The sequence below is a fragment of the Hylobates moloch genome, unplaced genomic scaffold, assembly GCF_009828535.3.
Source record: "Hylobates moloch isolate HMO894 unplaced genomic scaffold, HMol_V3 SCAFFOLD_15, whole genome shotgun sequence".
In the NCBI taxonomy this organism is placed as follows: Eukaryota; Metazoa; Chordata; class Mammalia; order Primates; family Hylobatidae; genus Hylobates; species Hylobates moloch.
In genome coordinates this window covers 69,750,293-69,773,414 of record NW_026652290.1, presented here as the reverse complement: position 1 = coordinate 69,773,414, position 23,122 = coordinate 69,750,293, and the positions used below count along the sequence as shown (strand labels likewise).

Sequence of the window (23,122 nt, the reverse complement as noted above, 5' to 3'; positions counted from 1 at the left end):
TTCACTCTATAGAAAAACCAACAAGTACAGTATCACGTAGCTAGGTAAGCCTTGAATAGAAAAAAGGGTAACTCAGTTTGACAAGGACATTTATCTCTGGAATTTCTGTCCTCTGAAAATATTTGTTACTGATACTCACTTGCTATACCCCAATTCCCTGATTCTGCTAAAACACCTTTTAGAAAAGGAAGCACTAGAGCAGGGTGTTACTTTGTTGATGCTCTGAAGCAAGGGGGTGTTACTGTGTGTGTTCCATGTTAGGGGTTTGTCCGAGAGAAAGGAGCAGACGGCTAGTGACTCAGAGCGTATGTTGACCCGAGTGCCCTTTGGCAAACAGGAGCTCCAGGCAGAGAGTAAATATCCTCTAAATATTTGAAAAAGGGAATCACCCAGCCAAGAAAAGAGGAGTCTGAGGGAGCACCCTAAAACAATCTTAGCCTTGTAGAGGGATATTATTTATTCCCTGGGGAGAAAACTGTTTCTCTCTTCCAAAAAAGAGTGGACATTGAATTTATACTTGTAAGTGGTAAGAAAAACCTTGGGTAAGGGAAGGATGATAAATAGTGAAACGAACAAAAGAAATTCTGGAATCTCAGGGCTGGGCGTGGTGGTTCACACCTATAATCCCAGCATTGTGGGAAGTCAAGGCTGGTGGATAGCTTGATCCCAGGAGTTCCAGACCAGCCTGGGCAACATGGTGAAACCCCATCTCTACCAAAAAAATACAAAAATTAGCCAGGTATGGTGGCCTACGTCTGTAGTCCCAGCTACTTGGGAGGCTGACGTGGGAGGATTGCTTGAGCCTGGGAGGCAGAGGTTGCAGTGAGCCAAGTTTGTGCCACTGCATTCCAGCCTGGGTGACGGAGGGAGACCCTGTCTCAAAAAAAAAAAAAAAAATCTGGAATCTCGTCCCTCTCATCAATAGAAACAGCTGTAAAAGAAGCAGAGGCACAGCCCAAATGGCCCCTGAGTACCCCTTCTCACCTTCTATTTTCTTAGAATGAAACAGAACAATCAGGAATACCCTATGACATATCAGAGCCAATAAAGGCTCAAAAAATTCTTGCTGATGAAGAAAACAAATGTTCCCAAACAGCATTTCCTGGTTACTTATCAATAATGCAGACCGATGTCAATCTATCTGAGGGCGCATATACATCCATTTGGATCCTTTAAAAAATAATTGTCTCATTCTTTAAATAAATGTCAAGGGTGTTTACTCCAGAAATAAAATAGAAAGCCAATCTCAAATCAGGAAAAATACAGATTAAAAATGTATCTAGGCCAGGCCAGGGACGGTAGCTCATGCCTATAATCCCAGCACTTTGGGAGGCCAAGGCAGGCAGGTTGCCTGAGGTCGGGAGTTCAAGATTAGCCTGGCCAACATGGCGAAACCCTGTCTCTACTAAAAATACAAAAATTAGCTGGGCATGGTGGCGCATGCCTGTAATCCCAGCTACTTGGGAAGCTGAGGCAGGAGAATTGCTTGAATCCAGGAAGTGGAGGTTGCAGTGAGCCGAGATTGTACCACGGTACTCCAGCCTGGGCAACAGAGTGAGACTCTGTCTCAAAATAACAATAATAATAATAATAATGTATCTTTGCATGGGGGATAAGGTCTGAAAAAAAGAAAAGAATAAAAACAAAATAAAAACAAATCATCTTTATTTTTACTTGCTTGCTTGCTAACCTTGGGAAATTTGCCAGCTGCAAAGTTGCTTTTTATTTTCCAATAATTCCTGAGAGATCACTGCAATGCTTGCATGAAAAAAAAAATTCACTTTAACCTCACTCTTCTGAGATTTTAAAAACAGAGCAAACACAGAGATAATAACAAAGCAACCTTTTTCAGAGGTACCCTCAAATCTTAGGCCCAAATAGATGGTGGTATTAACAGAAACAACAAAATATCCATAGCAACTGTGGAAAGCAGATCTCATCCCATAGTGAGATAATAAATAAAGTCACTGCCTTTTGTGACACCTTACTCAACCTCAAACAGAAATAAATGCTCCTCACTCCTGTTCCCATAAATCCACCTAGCTTGTGTTTGTGGGAGCAGAGGGAGGATTGCTCCCCAATCCAGGCCCATGAAAGTGGCTTTCCCTTCCACAGCACCTCCCACCTCTGCTGGGAGTCACAGACCTCTCCCAAGGACCTATTCAGGAGGGTGTCTGGGGCTGTTTAAGAGGAGGGGTCTCCACTGGCTACTTTGGAGGAAACTCAACGAAATCAAAGCCCAACTGTAGGGGCCGCGAACAGAGTAAGTGTTGAAAAAACGTTAATGCCCACCCTTCCTTTATCCAGACACATTGAACAGATACTCACTGAAATTTCCTCAAAAAATCTACCTCACCCCATGTCTATCCATCTTCCCAACTGCTGCCTGCCTCCTGCCTTGTGACCGGCTCTGCCAGCAGACCCTGCAGTATGACTCAGCGTGTTGAAATCTGCCTCTGTGGGCACGCGCTGCTCTCAAAACTGCTTCAACCACCAGAAGCAGCTAATTGCAATGAGTCTCTTGGGACCCTGCTCCAATGGTGACACTCAAGAGGAAGCAACCACCAAGGCAGTCCCTGCTATTAAATGCTACCGACCTCCAGAAAGAGCATGCCTTGGCTTTGTGAGGAGCTCAGAGGCTCTGAGAGTCCCCCTGTGGGGGATCGTGTTCAGGACTACCTTCCCAGCTCACCTGCACTGGGCTGAGATGATGGTGGTGACAATGACAAATAATACTAAGAAGAAAGCTACCACTGACTGAACACTTATCATTTGCTAAGCACTTGGCATATGTTGCCTCATCTACCCCCGACAGCAACCCAGTAAAATCCTCATTTTACAGGTGAGGAAACCAGAGGTCACAGAGCCAAAGTCAAGTGGTGATTAAGCAAGGCTTGAGCCCAGACTGTGGGGTTAGGGGTCTAGGCTCCCAACCATGTCAACACTACGGGCTTTAGAGCAGCTGCACTTTCCACACTAGTATTGTTCTAAATCTAAGCATGGTCAGAGGAAAGAATAGGAAGCTCCACATTAACCTCTAAGCTTTTTATAGAGAAGCATCTCCCCAGACACTGCCTCTCCAGCGAGCCGGGAACCGGGCTGCCTCAGCTACGTCTGCAGCAGTCCTCAGAGGCCCTGCCGGAACCTGACCCTGAAGCTCCCTGCATCCACGCTGCCACTGGCTTCCAGCCCCGCCTTGCAGCTCGAGCACAGCCATGAGCAGCTCTGATGAATTATCTAACAGAGGAGAACTCCAATTGTATCATCAAAAGAGAGTTGGGGATTATCTGTTATTTTCATTGTCCTTGCCACTTCAGCCCCTATTTATTCAGAGCTGCTCATGGCTCTGGCTTCCTTGTTTTATTTCTTCTGCCAACCCCCAGCTGGAGTTTCTGGAGCAACCAAATAGCTAAAAACAAAAAGAGGAAGCAGCAGGAGTCTGACATTTACAAAGATGGAGAAATTGCTCTCTAGACACATGAGAACAAACTGCAGAAAGAAAAATTGTGGCAAGATCAATGTAGGCAACTGGGAGCTCAGCGGATGGTCCACAGATAGAAGGCCCTGGCCACACTGTGATTCCAGGGCCCCAAAAACCATCAGCGCTGGTGTAAGAAGGAGGAAGACCATGACCTGACATTAAGAGAAAGGCTATGTCCTGTGCTGTTGCTAGAAAAATAAAAAGGCCACCACCAAAAGAAGCCCTCTCCTTTCTTCTGCGAGGAGGGTAAGCAGTGCAGTCCAAGGCTTCCTGGGGTGGGAAAAGGTGTATTCTCTTCTTTATGTGTGGAAGCCTTGCTTACCTGTGGAAGAGGATCCCTCAGGACTTCAGGACTGTGGTTTCTACAGACTGGGGCATGTTCAGGCCAATGTGGAACTGAATTCAAGCCTTATCAATACACACAAACAACAGAGGAGGATCTCAGGTGAGGCTATGACTACCTCCCCCTCATTTAGCATCCCTGGCTACTCTGTCCTCCTTTGGAAAGCTTCTGTCTGTCTCTCTGAAGTGGGTAAAAGAGATAAGGGTGATAGTGGTAGTTGCTCTGGGGGAGAAGTTGCTGCAGTGGCCCTTGTTCCAATTGAACAATATTATGGATTTCCATCCAGCAAGTGACCTCCCACTCCGACCTGTAGGGTCCATGCAGTCCAGTGTAGGTAAATTGGCTCTATCAGCCTGGTTTCAAAACCCACATCATCCCAACTCTACCCTACCCAAGAGTTGCTAGAAGCACCTATTACTCCTGTAGAAGGTGAGGGAGAGGTGACCCCCAGTCCAAAGTGACTGGAGACCATGACTGACCAGCCCAGGATCAGAAGGCTAAGGAACCACCTGTCTGATAGTCTGGTGCCAAACACAGGCCCTTCACTGCTTTTGGGAATGTTCTTGGCCATCCCTCCCTGGCCAAAAACAGAATATCAACTGTTTCTGAACCTAGGTCCTAGGCAACTAAACTGGGCTATGAAAGAAACATCTATGCTGAGCCTATTGCTCCCTGAAATGGCCTCACAAATTTGCTTTGGAAACCATGCATTTTTCAAAACTTGATTTTCTTTGTACTTGTTGAAAGTTTTGTTTTCATCTTAAAATGCTAAATATACAATTTATCGGAAAATATAGCTAGATTTATATTTTTCCACTCAGCAGTTTGGAATCGTCTGTCTTTACATTAGTCTATAATAAGACAGGCACACTTAGAATATTTTATGATGTCACTTTTTCATTCTGGGATTTGGTTCATCTTTTGCACCAAGTGTTGGTTTGTTCCACCTCTCTCTTTTGTGAATTAGTCTGCAGCTCCACTTTGCAGTTTGAAATGTGAATCGGCAAAGGAGAAACTCACTTCTCTATGCCAGGGATGGAGCTGGAAGGGAACAAGGAGGCTCCAAAGTCCAGGTCATGGTTGATGTCTCCTGATTAACTCCAGGCCGGGTGTGGTGGCTCACACCTATAATCTCATCACTTTAGAAGGCAGAGGCGGGTGGATTACTTGAGGTCAGGAGTTTGAGACTAGCCTGGCTGACATGGTGAGACCCCGTCGCTACTAAAAATACAAAAATTAGATGGGCGTGGTGACGCATGCCTGTAATCCCAGCTACTTGGGAGGCTGAGGCAGGAGAATTGCTTGAATCCAGGAGGTGGAGGTTGCAGTGAGCCAAGATAGCGGCACTGCACTCCAGGCTGGGTGACACAGTGAGACTCTATCTCTAAATAAATAAACAAATAAATAAGTAACTCCAGAGAACCATAGAAAGTTAGTACACTCGTTCTCTAGACTGCCTTTGAAAAGGCACGTTCCTCCTCTGAAGCTTCCCTGGGTGCAAAGCCTCACGGGTGGCAATAGCGTGAAGAATAGCCACCCCCATTCATCTCCCCTTGTCAATCCCAGGTTCACTAGAGGGTGCATCAGCTTAAAGATGGCTTAAGAGATAGAGGTATTTATTAACTGTTACCACCGTCGATGCCATAGCAGCACATGCATGTGGGCTTATAGGTTTCATGTACTTGGGATACAGAAGCCACAGGTGGGAGAGAATATGAAAACTTCTCCCTTCAGACGATTTGATTTTCCAAATCATATTCTTGGTATATAAGTTAAATTATGCATATTAGCTTTCTATGGTTTATATAACTAATTACTACAAATTAGTGGCTTAAAACAACACACATGTATTATCTTATCAGCTCTGTAGGTCAGAAGTCTGACATGAATCTTAATAGGCTAAAATCGAGATGTCAGAAGGTCCGTATTCCTTTCTTGAAGCACTAGAGGACAATCTGTTTCCATGCCTTTTCTGGCTTCTAAAAGCTCCCACATTCCTTGACTCCTGGTCCCCTTCCTTCATCTTCAAAGTCAGCAATAGCTAGTTGAGTCTTTCTCACATTACATCACTATGAAACTGACTCTCCTGCTTCTCTCATTCTCTTATAAGAACTTCTGTGATTACACTGGGCCCATCTATATATATAGGTAACAGGGATTAGGATGTGGACATCTTTGGAGAGGAGGCACGATTTTGCCCACCACACTGTAGAAGATTTCTAGAAATCTGAGAAGAAAGAGATAATATCCTTATCACAAAATCATGAGAAAAGAAGGCTGGGGTCCACCCCCATCTTAAGCTACTAATGCTACTGCCCAAGAAAGCACAGTCTGCTCCCAATAGCCCCTCAGTATTCTATTCCGGGGCACTATGTTTTTGTCATCGATAGAAGAAAAGCATTCTGTCTAGCTCATCCTTTCTGTACATTGCTTCTCCTCTTACCACATATGGGCAGGGAAATCTAGTAACTTGTATGTCTGGCTCAAAGTTAAAGTCACCAGAGTGCTGCTACGAAACTACTACCTCCTCCCCACAGTTCCTTTATGCCATGCTCTTAGGACCATTTTTTAACCCTTGAAACATTTTAATGACTCAGTGCTGCAGAATCCCAGCTCAGTGTGATTCAAGGCTTCAGGGTAAGCTAGTGCTTTGTAAAGTCACAGCAAAGACCCTCTGGGTGCACTCCACATGGCTACTGTTGTGGCCATTAGCTTCTATTGTGAGAGACAACCCCAAAAGAGGATCATATAACAAGGAGATGGGGACTAGTCTCTTTTTTTTTTTTTGAGATTGGGTCTCACTTTGTTGCCCAGGCTGGTCTCAAACTCCTGGCCTCAAGCTATCCTCCTGCCTGGCCTCCCAAAGTGCTAGGATTATAGGCATGAGTCACTGCCGGGGCCTCATTTCTAATTCTTTCATCAGGCTGATCCTGGAGCAGCAGCTGATAAGACTCTAGCTGTGCTAGAAGCCATGTAAGAGGTTTGAAACAGATAATGGGAGAAACATATCAAGAATATCAAAGCCTTGACTTCAAATGATGATAAAAATAGATACACAATACAGTGGTTAAGAGTGTTAAGATGCCTCCACACCACATATTAGCCATAGGATCCTGGACAAGTTTCTTTTTTTTTTTGCCATACAAATGGCTGGTTTTAATTTTTTTAGAGGAAATACTATAATTTAAAAAAAAAGATTTCCAAAATATTTAACAGAATCTCCAGCAATGATTATTTCCAAAATGTAAAGATTTGAAACATAATTTATATGGACAAGTTTCTTAACCTCTCTGAGCCTCAGTTTCCTCATCTGAAATTGAGGATAAAAATAGAATCAATCATATAGGATTCCAGTAACTGATACATTGGAAGCATTCACTGTTAGCTAGAATTATTAGTCAGATGCTAAGCTAAGTATTTTCCGAGCATTTCTTAATTAATCATCAAAATAGCCCCATGAGGTATGTACTATTATTATAATCTCCATTCTAAGATAAGGATGAACTTACAGTCACACAGCTGATGAGTGGCAGACGCAGGACCAGAATCCAGGTTGGTCTGACTTAAAGACCATGCCCTTAACCTCTGTGGGGAGAAAGATTCTAGGGGAAAAGGCGGGTCAATAACTGCACCTTAGATGTCTCATCTCTTCTACACTTCCCAGCACTCTCCTTTATGCATAGCTGTTTCTTTTTCTTTCTTTTTTTCGTTTTTGAGATGGAGTCTTGCTCTGTCACCCAGGCTGGAGTGCAGTGGTGCAATCCTGGCTCTCTGCAACCTCCACCTGCTGGGTTCAAGCAATTCTCCTGCTGCAGCCTCCCAAGCAGCTAGGACTGCAGGTGTTCGCCATCATGCCCGGCTGATTTTTGTATTTTTAGTAGAGATGGGGTTTCATCATGTTGATCAGGCTGGTCTTGAACTCCTGATCCCAAGTGATCCACCTGCCTTGGCCTCCCAAAGTGCCGGGATTACAGGTGTGAGCCACCGCACCCAGCCAGATAGCTGTTTCTTATGTGATGGATCAGAAAACTTACATGAAAAAAGCATAAAGACAGACATGTGAGACCTTGAAATAGCCCTGGGTCATCTCAGACCTGATCCAATGTCACACACTGGTTGAATATTGAGTTTTGAGGCTCCTGAAAGCTCATGGCTTCAAGCATTTCCTTCAATGAGCAGCCTCTTCCTGAAGGGCCTCCTAACCATCACCTCAAGTTCATCCTGGAACAGAGAAGACACAGCTAGAGCCCTGGAGCAGCAAGTCCCAACCCTGACTCAGCAGCATCCCAGGGAATAACATCTGGCTCAAGGAGCACAATGAAATCCTCATTAATCAAATTAATTTTAACTTGCTGTAATTTTAAAGGAGAATCTATGCTTTTCTGAGGGGTTGCTATGGATCTAAACAATGAGAGGGCATGGCAGCTCTGGAAAGGGCAACAATTGCTGTGTTAAAATCTTCATGAAATCTCACAGACAAAATATGCAAAAGAAACCAGACACAAAGAAGTATGCACTTCATGATTTCATTTAGATAAAGGTCAAGAACAGGCAAACTACTCTGTGCTATGCAGGGATGCATTCTTTGATGGTAAAAATATAGAAAAGAAAAAGGCACAGAAGCCAGGAGAGTGATTACCTTTGGGGTAGGGAAGGGAGTTGGAATTCCACTAGGCAAGGGTCTCCTGGGGTGCTGGCAATGTTCTATTTCTTAACATGGGTGGAAATGACACAGGGTTCGTTTTGCTATAATTCATTTGGTTTTATAAGATTCCCTTCATATAATGCATCTATGCAGTTTTCTGTGTGTTATATTTCATAATAACAAAGGTTGGTTTGTTTGGGATTTTCTGTTTTGTCTCACTAAGGAAATTTGTAGCAACCCCACCCCTGAGAAGACTGAATTTCTAAAAGCTTCTAAATGTTGCTGATGCTGCCACACTTTCGGTAGCACCGATCTAGTCTACTCTCAAAATTTTGCCTCATCTTTTAAAAGACACCCAGGGGTGGGCATGGTAGCTCATGCCTGTAATCCCAGCACTTTGGGAGGTCAAGGTGAAGGATTGCTTGAGCCCAGGAGTTCAAGAACAGCCTGAGCAACATACTGGGACCTTGCCTCTACAAATATTTTAAAAATTAGCCAGGAGAAGTGGTGTGCCCCTGTAATTCCAGCTACTTGGAAGGCTGAGTTGGGAGGATCGCTTGAGCTCAAGAGGTCAAGGCTGCAGCGAGCTGTGTTCACACCATTTCACTACACCCTGGGCAATGGAGCAAGACCCTGTCTCAAAAAAAAAAGAAAAAAAGATACCCAGGAAGAAGTTTCACCTGATAAAGGATATACAATATGGTCCTCTGTTTCTAGTGGACAGACTATTGAATCTAGTTCAGGATTCTTTTGTAAAACAATCCTCCCTGCCCCCCCAAACACACTCACACACACACACACAAAAAAACTCCCTCTCAACATTATCAATTATCTGTGTCAAGTTGAATCTTCACCAAACCAGGAGTTAAGTTTAGTGGTTTCTGAAGCCATGCAACCAGCCATCAGTGCAGAGGGAAAAGGACAGAAAAGTCCTAGCTCATGGAACCCTGAAAAGAGACTGCTGTCTAATGCAGATGAGGACACAACCATTATGTTTCCTGCTGTTCTGATTGCTATCAGACTTCAACCATCAGATATGGGTCCCTGACAATTTATCAGGAAGCAAGCAACCTGCCTTTTCTCCTGTCTAAATTCTGCATTCTATTTCCTTGTATTCTACACAAAATGCAAAACAGCAGCTAAAATTAGAAGCTGAGGTGCTAGTGAGGCTGATTTGTGTGCGAAGAAGGCAGAGAGATGTCAGGGGGAAGAATTCAGAGGAGAGCTGCCTGGGGCCCCTTCCTGAGCTGTCACAGACAGCAGCCTGGAAAAGAAACAGAAGGGAAGGAGACAGAGGTGGGAGGCTGGATGGACTGCCCAATTATTACACCTGCAGAGAATCCTTGTGGGCTTTTTGGGCTCCCTAAAAGCGCCCTGACCTATTTTTTGAAATGTTTTTTTCCTTATTCATCAAAATACATTCTCAGTGAATTGCAGTCAAGTTTCCTGCAATTACTCAATGTAAAGTTTTGTTTTCTACACTGGGAGCTATAGTCTATGCCTCTATGTATAATGGTAATATACTCAACAGTACCAGGCTGACGATGGATAGCGTGAATTTCTTAAAGTGGCAGGGAAGCTGCAGTTTTAAATGAATCCATCTGAAAGCTTTGAACAAAGCCTTGAGTCTATTTAAGAACAGAGAGCTCATGTGATAGCTGGCTGGCTTCATCCCTTAGCTAGGGGACACAGACTTATTGGATGCGAGTATAAAAGCCTTATAGTAGAAGTAAATTTCATAATGCCTTGGATTTATAGAGCACTTTTCTTCGTAGAACTTGTATTCTCTGGGCAGAGTGACCAGCCCAACTTGGAATCTCGCTTAGCCACAGTGAAAATGATGAAAGTATTACAAGAGGCAAAAAAGCAAAAGATCAGGGAGAGAAGTCAATAGTTCCCCAGGGATCTCCCAGGGCAACCTTGCTCCCAGGCTGCTGGGGCACCACTAGGATCTAGGGCATGTGGTTTCCACAACCACCTCCCCCTCCCTCATGTCATAGGGCTGTTGAGAAAATGGGATTAGCTATATGGCCAACCCATAATTATGCGGGGGTGGAGGCATCAGGCCATTGACCAGCTGGCTTCTCATTTCTCCTTCTCTCAGCTGCTCACCAGCCACAGATGCAGGAGGGTGAAGATAGGATTCCCAGAACACCTCTCCATTTGCTCCCATGAACTGGAAAAAAGCGCAGTCATTGCAAGTGACTATAAAATGCAAACCCATGCCTCACTGTGGGCTGCATGAGGCCCAGACTGACCCATGGCACTGAGAGGTGGGGTGGATGAACGATTCCCATGCCCACTCTGGACACGCAGGCCTTGCCTTGGCAGAGCCTAAGGAGGGGCTGAACAGCACAGCCGCATCTCTGAAGAAAGCAACCCTGTGTCACCCCAGGCAGAGGCTGAGGCCGAAGGAAGCAAAGGTTCTTAGAAGGAAAGCAATGTTTCCTGCCCCTCTCACTTTAGCTCTCTGAAGCCACTTTTCCCAGCAGGTTTCCCCCTATCTCCAGCTCACCAGGGTGGGCACAGACAGAAAGAAACTCCCGGCTGGGCACCCTGGCAGGCTCAGGGAAACTAGAGCCCAGGCTCAGGCCCTGCCCTGCCAACTTTCCTCTGGCCCAGGCTTTACAAGGGGCCCTTCCTCCAGGCTGGGGCTGGCCCCCAGACCTCTCAATGTCCCTCCATTCTGCTTGTCCCCTTTCCACTGCTCAGCAGTCAGAAGACAAGCAGGGATATTTAAAAACTTGAACCTGACCAAATTAAGTTGCAGATGGTTTAAATAAATGTCCAAATGAGTTTTCTACATTTCTATCCTTTCTCTAACTCCCATTCTCAAGCAAGTGAGAAAATGTCTCTGAGTAAAGCCCTCAAGCTCTGACTGAGAATATAATGTTGTTATTATTAGAGCAACCGGGAAGGAGTCATGCCATCTCCAGGCAGGGCTCGGGTGGGCCGTGTGGGAGGCGACTGTCAGCAGCTGCTGGGCGGAAAGCTTGTTTATTGTCAGCAGCCTGGCTCAGAGATTAAGAAAAGCTTGGGTCTCCAGCTCACACACACATAGCTGCAGGCAGCAGCTGCTCCAGACATGGCATTCAACCGTAGGGGTCCCCAGGGTCTCCTTTCAGGGTTGACTTGACCAGTAAGGAAACCCTGGTGGCCACCAGGACAGCTGGAAAAATTCCCATGGGGCCACAGAACCAAACCCCCAATAAAAACGTTCGGCATCCAATGCCTTCCCCAGACTAAACCCAAGAACCCAGAATCAGCCTTGAATCCCACACAGTAGCAACAGCTCTAGGTCCTGAGACTGTTTTCCAGTCATTCACCAAATACTCATTGTGCAGTGTCTGACAGACACCATACATGGGACTGGAAATAGACCAATGAATGAGACAGTCAGTCCCGATCCCTGCTCTCATGGAGCTCACAGTCTGGTAAAAATTCCTGCAATTAAACTGGTAATCACATGTTGAGTATTATGACAGAGGAAGCTCAGGCAGCTATGAGTACAACATTGGGAAAAATCTAACTGACTACAAGGAGTTGCTCTGGTAAGAAAACCATCACTAAGAGATACTGCGAAGTTTGGGATTAGGGTCTCAAGAGACGTCAGCCGAAGACCATTACCACTATTTCTCCTTCTTCAGCTAATTAAACTTTTAGCTAATATCTACCCATTTGATTCATGTTCTATTTATTACCAGTCTCTTGAACAGAAGGCTCTGGGAAAAGATAATTATAATCATAGAGCATCTATCAAAGTATCCAGAATTTTCTGGGAAGCATGACAGATCCTTTTATCCACTGAGGTCATTTTTATTATCATGCTATTGTCATCGACCATTATTCTTACTCTTCCTCTGACGATGACAATTACCAGGGAAGGAGGAAGGAAAATGGGATTTGAGTGAGGTACCAAGGGGACTTAAACTTGATCAGTAATGTTTTCTTTTATATAAAATAACCTGAAATAAATATGCCAAAATGTAAATATTTATTCATTCAGGATACCGAGAACATGAGTGCTTGTCACGTCATGTTACTCACTGCACTTTTCTATATATTTTTCTGAAAACATAAAGAAAAACAAAAAGATTGCTAGAGCACATAACAAAATTGTAGCCGTATTTCTGCTAGGTGGGATTTCTTATTTTTACTTATCTGTATTTTCTTTTTTCTTTCAGACAGGGTCTCACTCTGTTGCCCGGGCTGGAGTGCAGTGGTGTAATCTTGGCTCACTGCAGCCTCAACCTCTTGGACTCAAGCTATCCTCCCACCTCAGCCCCACAAGTAGGGGCCCCTCCAGATAATTTTTGTATTTTTTATATAGAGAGGATTTTGCCATGTTGCCCAGGCTGGTCTCAAACTCTTGGACTCAGGCAATCCACCTGCCTCGGCCTCCCAAAGTGCTGGGATTACAGGCATGAGCCACTGCACCCGGCCTTGGGTTTCCATTTTTTAGAACATATTCCTGATTTTTACAGGTTCCCTGACTTAGAGTGCTTTCTGGTTTACAGCACCAAGAAGTCATTACTTCCCCACCAAGGTTTGCACACATGGCCCTGACCAGAGCTGGCTCCATGGGCCTGCAACCTGTGTAGTCATTTGCACAAGCCCAAGGCTCCAAAAGAACCCCACAGTTGGTTTACTGTTCTGTGGCTATTGTCTGAAATTCTTAATAATTTTATATTTGAACTTGTGTTTTGTAAGTGACGTCTGATGAGAGGATGGAGCAGGCATGTGAGCAGGAAGATAAGCTGGCAGCAGTCCATGCACACATGGGTCAGTCCTATGGGCACAAGCAGGCAGTGTGCTGGGCAGCACCCAGAAACAGAGCTGAGCCCAGGTTAGTGACAGTGGTGAGGGGGGCAGCAGAAGCTGAGGTGGCAGTAGTGGCCACAGCCCCAGAAGAGGTAGAAACTCCACATGGAAGCACGAGGACAGAGGTGGGAGACCTGCACACACACCCATCCCCAGAGCCTGTCCCTGCACCATCTGCACAAATAATAACTCTCCAGCCAGAGCACTGGGACAGGAATTGCCAGTACTCAAGCAATAAACCTGGTTGTTAAATTAGTTAATACCACAAAATACAAATGTATATATGGACATTGCAATAAAGCATATCAATCAGAGTTATTAGAATTCTCCAATGAGTTTGGAATCTCTAGTTTTAAAATTATTACAGGACTGCAAATCCAATATCCACAGACTTAGAAATAGAAATTAAATTTAGAGACCATTGCATCAGCAGAAAGAGCATAATTTTCTAAGGAATAAGCCAATTATTAACAAGAAAAAAATATAAAATTAATTTATATAATGGAAGATAAAGCAATAGAATGCATAAATAGGCATTTTTAACTATATACAAATCATCAAACCACTTTTGATTCTTGTATGACCTCAGCAAGTTGCAAAAAATGCCAAAGGAAACATTAAAATGTCACTCACAAATTTATATTTGAAATTAAATTCAGACTTACTTGAAGGCTATCATCAACTCTAAATGTACTAAAATTTATATTTTAAAATAATTTATCAGAAATTTACCCCAATGCTGTCCCAGCCTATAAAATATACTTAAGAGCTCCAGTAACAATTACATCAGCAGAAAGATTATTCTCAAAATTAAAAACTATCAAAAATTATTTGAGATCTTGTATTTGCCAAAAATGACTGTCACTTTCAATTATATCAATTGAAAATGAGGTTGCTAAAAGTAAAACTTTTGATGACCTCATAAATGAATTTGCAAAAAAGTAAGCCAGAAAAATCTTATGATCAAGATATCACATTGGTAATTATCACTTATTATATTATATAATACCATATGACACCAAAAGTGGATTTTTGCATTTGTAAGTTTATATTGTTACTCGTGTAACACTATTATGCCTATTACGATTATAAGTAACAAGATCTTTTTGAAAGAAAAAGTTTATATAAAGTACCTTTAATAGCACACTTTTCTTTTCTTTTTTTTTTTTTTTTTGACACAGAGTCTCGCTGTCGCCCAGGCTGGAGTGCAGTGGCGCGATCTCGGCTCACTGCAGGCTCCGCCCCCCAGGGTTCACTCCATTCTCCTGCCTCAGCCTCCCGAGTAGCTGGGACTACAGGCGCCTGCCACCTCGCTCGGCTAATTTTTTTTTTGTATTTTTAGTAGAGACGGGGTTTCACTGTGTTAGCCAGGATGGTCTCAATCTCCTGACCTCGTGATCTGCCCGCCTCGGCCTCCCAAAGTGCTGGGATTACAGGCGTGAGCCACCGCACCCGGCCAATAGCACTTTTCTTTCCTAATTTTTGAATAAGGACTCTGCATTTTCATTTTGCACTGGGCCTTGCAAATTGTGTAGCCAAGCCTTAACCAGGACTATTCAGTCACCACCTCCCTTTGTAATGAAGTCCAGCATCTCTCTGTAAGGCAGCTGGTCTTGGGAAGTAAAATGGCCCATTCAGGGATGGACTAAGGACTTTGTATCCTTATTGTACTGGCCCACAGCTGAGCAAAGGCAAAATAATGCAGAAGCCAGTCACAGGACTCTTCTCCATAGACCACAGTGGAACTGCCAGCCCCACACATAGATGCTGCAGTAAGTTTGAGCTGAGAGAATCACCCTAACCCCCTCTCTTTTGTCAGTATCCTTCTCTAATGAACTTCTTCATTCTTTTGGGGACACAACACGGAACAAGACTGAATTCCTGAGGAGGGGGCACAGCATAGGGTGTATTGAGGCCCCAACAGCCAGTTTCTCAGTCTTTCCGTCTAGATCCAGTTTGATGGCTCCTGGTTTGATACCTAGAAGCTCTCACAGGGACACTTAACCAAGGAGGCAAAGTCTCTGATAGATAAAAGCCTTGCAGGCATGTAAGGCTAAATCAAAGGAAAACAAAGAGGTGGCCTTCAAACCAAGAGCCAAATCAGAAAGGCAATCCCATTCACAATTGCCACAAAAAGAATAAAATACCTAGGAATACAGCTAACCAGGGAAGTGAAAGATCTCTGCAGTGAGAATTACAAAACACTGCTCAAGGAAATCAGAGAAGACACAAACAAATGGAAAACACATCCCATGCTCATGGATAGGAAGAATCAGTATCATTAAAATGGCTATACTGGCTGTAGCAATTTACAGATTCAATGCTATTCCTATCAAACTACCAACAAACTTCACAGAACTAGAAAAAAACTATCTTAAAATTTATATGGAACCAAAAAAGAGCCTGAACAGCCAAGGCAATCCTAAGCAAAAAGAACAAAGTTGGAGGTATCACATTATGCAAGTTTAAATTATACTACAAGGCTACAGTAACCAAAACAGCATGGTACTGGTACAAAAACAGCCACATAAACCAATGGAACAGAATGGAGAGCCCAGAAATAAGGCCACATATCTATGACCATCTGATCTTCAACAAAACTGACAAAACCAAGCAATGGGGAAAAGACTCCCTATTCAATAAATGATGCTGGGATAACTGGCTAGCCATATGCAGAAGATTGAAAATGGACCCCTTCCTTATACCATACACAAAAATCAGTTTAATAATGCAGCCTGCTGCACAAAAGAAAAAAAGTCAACTAAAGATGAAATAAAGGCTTAAAAGTAAAATGCAAAACTATAAAAACCCGGAAGACAACCTAGACAATACCACCCTGGACATAGGAATGGGCAAAAATTTCATGAGAAAGACACAAAGAGCCATCGCAACAAAAGTAAAAATTGACAAGTGGGATCTAATTAAACTTAAGAGCTCTGCACAGCAAAAGAAACTATCAATGGTAAACAGAATGGGAGAAACCTACAGAATGGGAGAAAATATTTGCAAACTATGCATCTGACGAAGGTCTAATACCCAGCACCTATAAGGAACTTGAACAGATTTATAAAAGGAAAACAACCCCATTAAAAAGTGGGCAAAGGACATGAACAGATACTTCTCAAAAGAAGACATACGGCAGGGTGCGGTGGCTCACGCCCATAATCCCAACACTCTGGGAGGCCAAGGCAGGCGGATGACTTGAGGTTATGAGTTTGAGACCAGCCTGGCCAACGTGGTGAAACCTTGTCTCTACTAAAAATACAAAAATTAGGTGGGCACAGTGGCACATGCCTGTAATTCCAGCTACTCACAAGGCTGAGGTGGGAGAATCGTTTGAACTCAGGAGGCTGAGGTTGCAGTGAGCCAAGATCTCACCAGTGCACTCCACCTTGCATGACAGAGGAAGACTCTGTCTCAAAAATTTTAAAAAAGCCAGGCACGGTGGCTCACGCCTGTAATCGCAGCACTTTGGGAGGCCGAATTGGGCGGATCACGAGGTCAGGAGAGCAAGACCATCCTGGCTAACACAGTGAAACCCCATCTCTACTAAAAATACAAAAAATTAGCTGGGCATGGCAGCACGAGCCTATAGTCCCAGCTACTTGGGAGGCCGAGGAGGGAGAATGGCGTGAACCCGAGAGACACAGCTTGCAGTGAGCCGAGATCACGCCACTGCACTCCAGCCTGGGCGACAGAGCGAGACTCCATCTCAAAAAAAAAAAAAAAAAAAGCCCGGGCATGCTGGCTCATGCCTGTAATCCCAGCACCTTGGGAGGCCAAAGCAGGCAGATCACCTGAGGTCGAGAGTTTGAGACCAGCCTGACCAACATGGAGAAACCCCGTCTCTATTGAAAACACAAAATTAGTCGAGCATGGTGGCACATGCCTGTAATCTCAGCTACTGGAGAGGCTGAGGCACAAGAATCGCTTCAACCTGGGAGGCAGAGGTTATGGTGAGCCGAGATGGTGTCATTGCATTCCAGCCTGGGCAACAAGAGCAAAACTCCGTCTCAAAAAAAAAAAAAAAAGAAGACATATGCAGCCAACAAGCATATGGAAAAAAAGCTCAGTATCACTGATCATTAGAGAAATGCAAATCAAAACCACAATGAGATACCATCTCACACCAGTCAGAATGGCTATTACTAAAAAGTCAAAAACTAACAGATGCTGGTGATGTTGTGGAGAAAAGGAACACTTATACACTGTTGGAGGGATTATAAATTGGTTCAACCATTGTGGAAAGCAGTGTGGCAATTCCTCAAAGAGCTAGAAACAGAACTACCATTCAACCCAGCAATCCCATTATTGGGTATATACTCAGAGGAATATAAATGATTCTATCATAAAGAAACATGCATGTGAATGTTCACTGCAGCACTGTTCACAATAGCAAAGACATGGAATCAACCTAAATGCCCATCGATGACACATTGGATAAAGAAAATGTGGTACATATACACCATGGAATACTATGCAGCCATAAAAAAGAATGAAATCATGTTCTTTGCAGCAACATGGATGCAGCTGGAGGCAAATTAATGCAGGAATGGAAAACCAAATACTGCATGTTCTCACTTATAAGTGGCAGCTAAATAATAATAACTTATGAACATGAAGGAAACAACAGACACCGGGGTCTACTTGAGGGGGAGAGTAGCGGGAGGAAGAGGAGTAGAAAGGATAACTATTGGGTACTGGGCTTAATACCTGGGTGATGAAATATTATGTACAACAAACACCCATGACTCATGTTTATCTATGTAACAAATGTTCATGTGTACCCCTAAATCTAAAATAAAAGTTTAAAAATAATTTTTAATTAAAAAAAAAGAAAGAGGTGGCCTTAGAGCCAGGAACCCACGACAAAAGCTGCCCCAAGAGGTGTTCCGCTGTTCTTCAGAACAAGACAGGACAAAAAGACTCAGGCTGACAAGATGATCACCTTTGGATGATTTCATTTCATTTTACACTTTTGGCAGCTTTCATAAGAGCACAGCCACAGATAGGATTTTACTCTGGTCCTGAACACTGGATCTTCTCCAACTTCTATTACCATACAATTTGACAACTTGATCATTTCCTGTCTTGTCCTGTTTTATGTTTCTATATGTATACATCACAAGCTCTTTGAGGACAGAGACCATATCCTCTTCTTCATGTGTCCCCAAACACTAAGTCCATGTTATACTTCTTAGAGCACATAAAACCGACTTTCCCATTCATCACGTCATCCATCCTCATAATACCCCACACAAGCTGGGGTAATTCCCATTTTCAGAGAGGAGATTGAGGCCTTGGCTCACTGATTGGCCCACAGCTTCATAGCTGCTAAAGGACAGAGCTAGAACTCAATCACAGATGTCTGATTCTGTTCTACTGCACCTCTGTGGAGGGGGCCATTTCTAAAAGAACAGACATTCCCCCAGAGTCACTCTTTCTACACCCTACCTAGCATGGTGCATTACAAATGCAGATACTTCAGTGAAACCTTGTGACGACAAATGCTTTTGTGTTTGGCATCAGAACCACACCTCTCTGTGATGGCTTTTTTTTTTTTTTTTTTTTTGGACACAGGGTCTCCCTCTGTTTCCCAGACTTGGAGTGCAGTGGAGCCATCATGGCTCATTGCAGTCTCGACATCCTGGGCTTAAGTTTTCGTCCATGCCTGGCTAATTTTTTTATTTTTTGTAGAGGCAAGATCTTCCCTTGTTGCCCAGGCTGGTCTTAAACTACTGGGCCTCCCAAAGTGCTGGGATTATAGGCATGAGCCACCGCAATGGGACTGTGACTGTTTTTTTCCACTACATGGCAGCTGCCTTTGAGGACAGAGCATGTCCTCAAAACTACTCCTGTTACACTTACCTGCATTGTTCTGGGACTGCTCTGTCAAGGAATTTGCAAGGAAAGGATGGAACTCTCCAAAAACTGGGCCTTCAGGGTGGCCTCACATTTTTTTTGCACCCTCCTAGGGTGGAAGACAACAGCAATAGCTTAAAGCACTCTCTCTAGACTTGCTTCTTTCTGGTTGTGATGACCGTCCATGCAGCCATGGCTTCTGTGCATTGCTGTCTCTGATGAGGAAAATGTGGAGTTCTAGACCCCCAGAGCAAACCCACTCCACTTGCACTTCTCTCCTAAGTCCAAAAGGCCAACCAGATTCTGGACCCTGGGGACAGTCCCAACTCACTGCAACCTAAAAATGGTTTCCACATGTTTATAACCATGGGATAAGGAAGGCCTTCTTAAGAAAGGCACAAAAACAAGCCAGGAAGATAAAAGGATTAAAAACCCAGGCAACATAGCAACCCACAATTCAGAACAATGAAAGATATAGGCAAAGTCAAAAAGACAACTGACAAAATATCTGAAGCAGGTATTACAAGCAAAGAACTAATATTCAGTATACCAACAATCCCTACAATTCAATAAGAAAAAAGCAAAAAAAAAAAGGGCGGGTGGGAAAGGGGCTGGGCGAGGTGGCTCACGCCTGTAATCCCAGCACTTTGGAAGGCCGAGATGGGTGGATCACCTGAGGTCAGGAGTTCGAGACCAGCCTGACCAACATGGTGAAACCCTGTCTCTACTAAAAATACAAAAAGTTAGCCGGGCTTGATGGCAGGTGCCTGTAATCCCAGCTACTTGGGAGGCTGAGGCAGGAGAATCGCTTGAAGCCAGGAGGCAGAGGTTGCAGTGAACTAAGATAGTGCCACTGCACTTCAGCCTAGGTGTGACAGAGCAAGATTCTGTCTCAAAAAAAAAAAAAAAAGAAAAAAAAAGAAAAGGGGGTGGGAGGCAAAGGAAATAAAGAGGCAATTCACAGTAGCAGAAATACAAATGGCCAACAGCAAAGGAAAATGTCAAATCTCACTGTAAACAGATAAATAAATTTAAATACTAAAATATCAGTGTTTTCTTATCAGATTAGCAACCATTAGTCTGGGCCAGTGACTCACACCTGTAATCCCAGCATTTTGGAAGGCCGAGGCAGGCAGATCACTTGAGCCCAGGAGTTTGTGACCACCTTGGGAAACATAGAGAGACCCTGTCTCTACAGAAAAACCTTTAAAAATTAGCTGGTAGTAATAACACATAGCTGTAGCCCCAGCTACTCAGGAGGTTGAGATGGGAGGACTGCCTGAGCCTAAGAGTTTCAAGGTTACAGAGAGCTATGATTGCACCACAGCACACAGCCTGGGTGAGTGACAAAGCAAGACTCTGTTTTTTTTGTTTTTTTTGTTTTGAGACGGAGTCTCGCTCAGGTTGGAGTGCAGTGGCGCTCTCTCAGCTCACTGCAACCTCCACCTCCCGGGTTCAAGAAATTCTCCTGCCTCAGCCTCCCGAGTAGTTGGGACTACAGGCGCGTGCCACCACACCCAGCTAATTTTTTGTATTTGTAGTAGAGACAGGGTTTCACCGTGTTAGCCAGGATGGTCTCGACCTCCTGACCTCATGATCCGCCTACCTCTGCCTCCCAAAGTGTTGGGATTACAGGCGTGAGCCACCTTGCCTGGTCGACTCTGTCTTTTTAAAAAAAGAAAAAAGAGGCCGGGCGCGGTGGCTCACGCTTGTAATCCCAGCACTTTGGGAGGCCGAGGCGGGCGGATCACGAGGTCAGGAGATCGAGACCACGGTGAAACCCCGTCTCTACTAAAAATACAAAAAATTAGCCGGGCGTGGTGGCGGACGCCTGTAGTCCCAGCTACTCGGAGAGTGAACCGGGGAGGTTGCAGTGACCGAGATTGCCACGCTCCAGCCTGGGTGACAGAGAGATCTGTCTCAAAAAAAAAAAAAAAAAAAGAGTAGCAATAATCAAAAAGACTAAAAATGTCCAGCACTTGAAGTTAGGAGGACAATTGGGTTGCATTAAATTTAAAAATGTGCATGCTCTTTGATCCTACATTGTACTTCTAATGTCTAACCTTGAGAAATACTTTGCACATGTGCCTGAAAAAGCATGTACAAAAATGCTAATTATAAAACTGTTTGTGAAGGCATAAAATTGAAAACAACCTGAATGTCCTCTAGTAAAGGCATGGCTTACTAAGTTATGGAACAGTTGTAGTAAGGAATATTATGCAGCAGTTAGAAAGACCAGGTTGTTCACTGAGCGCTGACATGGAAAAATTTCCAAGATGTACAAAGTGAAAAAAGTGAATTGCTTAACAATATGCACAATGTTTATGTTTATATTTAAACATATATTAAACACTCCCCACTAAACCATACATTTTTATAGGGCGTACATGTATTTGTAAATAGAAATACATCTGGAAAAATACATACTAAGATGGCCAAAAAAAAGTATGTGAGGTGATGGATATGTTAATTAGCTTGATTGTGTTAATCATTTCACAATGTATACATATATTGCACGTGCCTGCAATTCCAGCTACTTGAGAGGCTGAGGAGGGAGAATCACCTAAGACTGGGAGGTGGAGGCTGCAGTGAACCGAGGTCTTGCCACTGCACTCCAACCTGGGCCACAGAGTGAGACCCTCTCTCTCAAAAAAAAAAAAATTGAAAATTAAAGATAAATATATCGATCATTTTAGGAGTTAGTTCTCCCTCTCCAGTTTTTTTTTTTTTTTAATTATTATTATTTTTAAAAAACATGGCCGGGTGTGGTGGCTCACACCTGTAAATCCAGCACTTTGGGAGGCCGAGGCAGGCAGATCACTTGAAGCCAGGTGTTCAAGATCATCCTGACCAACATGATGAAACCGTGTCTCTACTAAAAATACAAAAATTAGCCAGGTGTGGTGGTGGGTGCCTGTAATCCCAGCTACCTGGGAGGCTGAGGCAGAAGAATCACTTGAACCCAGGAGGCAGAGGTTGCAGTGAGCTGAGATCACACCACAGCACTCCAACCTGGGCAACAGACTGAGACTCTGTCTCAAAAAACTAAAAATAAAAATAAAAAAATTGTGGGTACATAGCAAGTATATTTATATATGGGGTTCATGAGATGTTTTGATACAGGCATGCAATGTGAAATAAGCACGTCATGAAGAATGGGGTATTGTCTTTTGCTTGTTTACTTTTTATTTTTCAGTTTATTTGTTCCCTCTCCCTGCTTTTTTTTACTTGCAAAAGTAAATAAATACTTGTTGTAAAAATTGTCAGAAAGCTGTAAATCCACTTCCCAATAATATGGGAAGACTGTGTCATGTGTTTTTCTTGTAACCTCCTCCTTATGCAGGGTACTGCCCACACTGGTATGTGCTCCGTTCAATTCTGTTAGAACTACTGTTCCTCATAAGGCTGTAAGGTACCCTTGAGGGGTCTAGTCCAATTCCTCCATTCTATGGAGGGAGAAACTGAGGCCCTGAGAAGAAGGGAAACTTAGTTAGGGACCCTGAGCTGGTTAAGTGACAGAACCATAAATAGCTCTCACTGTCCTTAACATAGCCCTTGCCAGATAACCCCTAAGTGGACCCAGCAACCACACGGCTGATAAAGCCACTGCTTGTCAAGATGTCACAGGGTGAACCCCCAAATTTGGATTCAGTCCAGGAAGTCACGTGGGTTCTTGGCTCCAAACAGGAAGAGCGAGCCAAGAGAGTAAAGTGAAAGCAAGTTTATTAAGTAAAGGAACGAAAGGGTGGCTAGTCTGCAGGCAAAGCAACCCCAAAGGCTGCTGGTTGGCTATTTTGATGGTGATTTATTGATCACATGCTAAACAAAGAGTGGATTATTCATGAGCTTTCTGGGAAAGGGGTGGGGAATTTCCACAACTGAGGGTTCCTCTCCATTTCAGACCATGTATGGTAACTTCCAGACGGTTGCCATGGCTTTTGTAAACTGTCATGTCGCCAGTGGGAGTTTC

General features: G+C 43.8%; 1 long non-coding RNA gene across 1 annotated transcript; it reads left to right on the top strand.

Moving 5' to 3' along the window:
* Positions 1-2,055: 2,055 nt before the first annotated feature.
* On the top strand, positions 2,056-12,745 carry LOC131381357 (uncharacterized). Its single transcript, XR_009210039.1, has 3 exons — positions 2,056-2,263; positions 3,384-3,926; positions 12,654-12,745. It is a non-coding gene; the product is annotated as an uncharacterized LOC131381357 (long non-coding RNA).
* Positions 12,746-23,122: the final 10,377 nt, after the last annotated feature.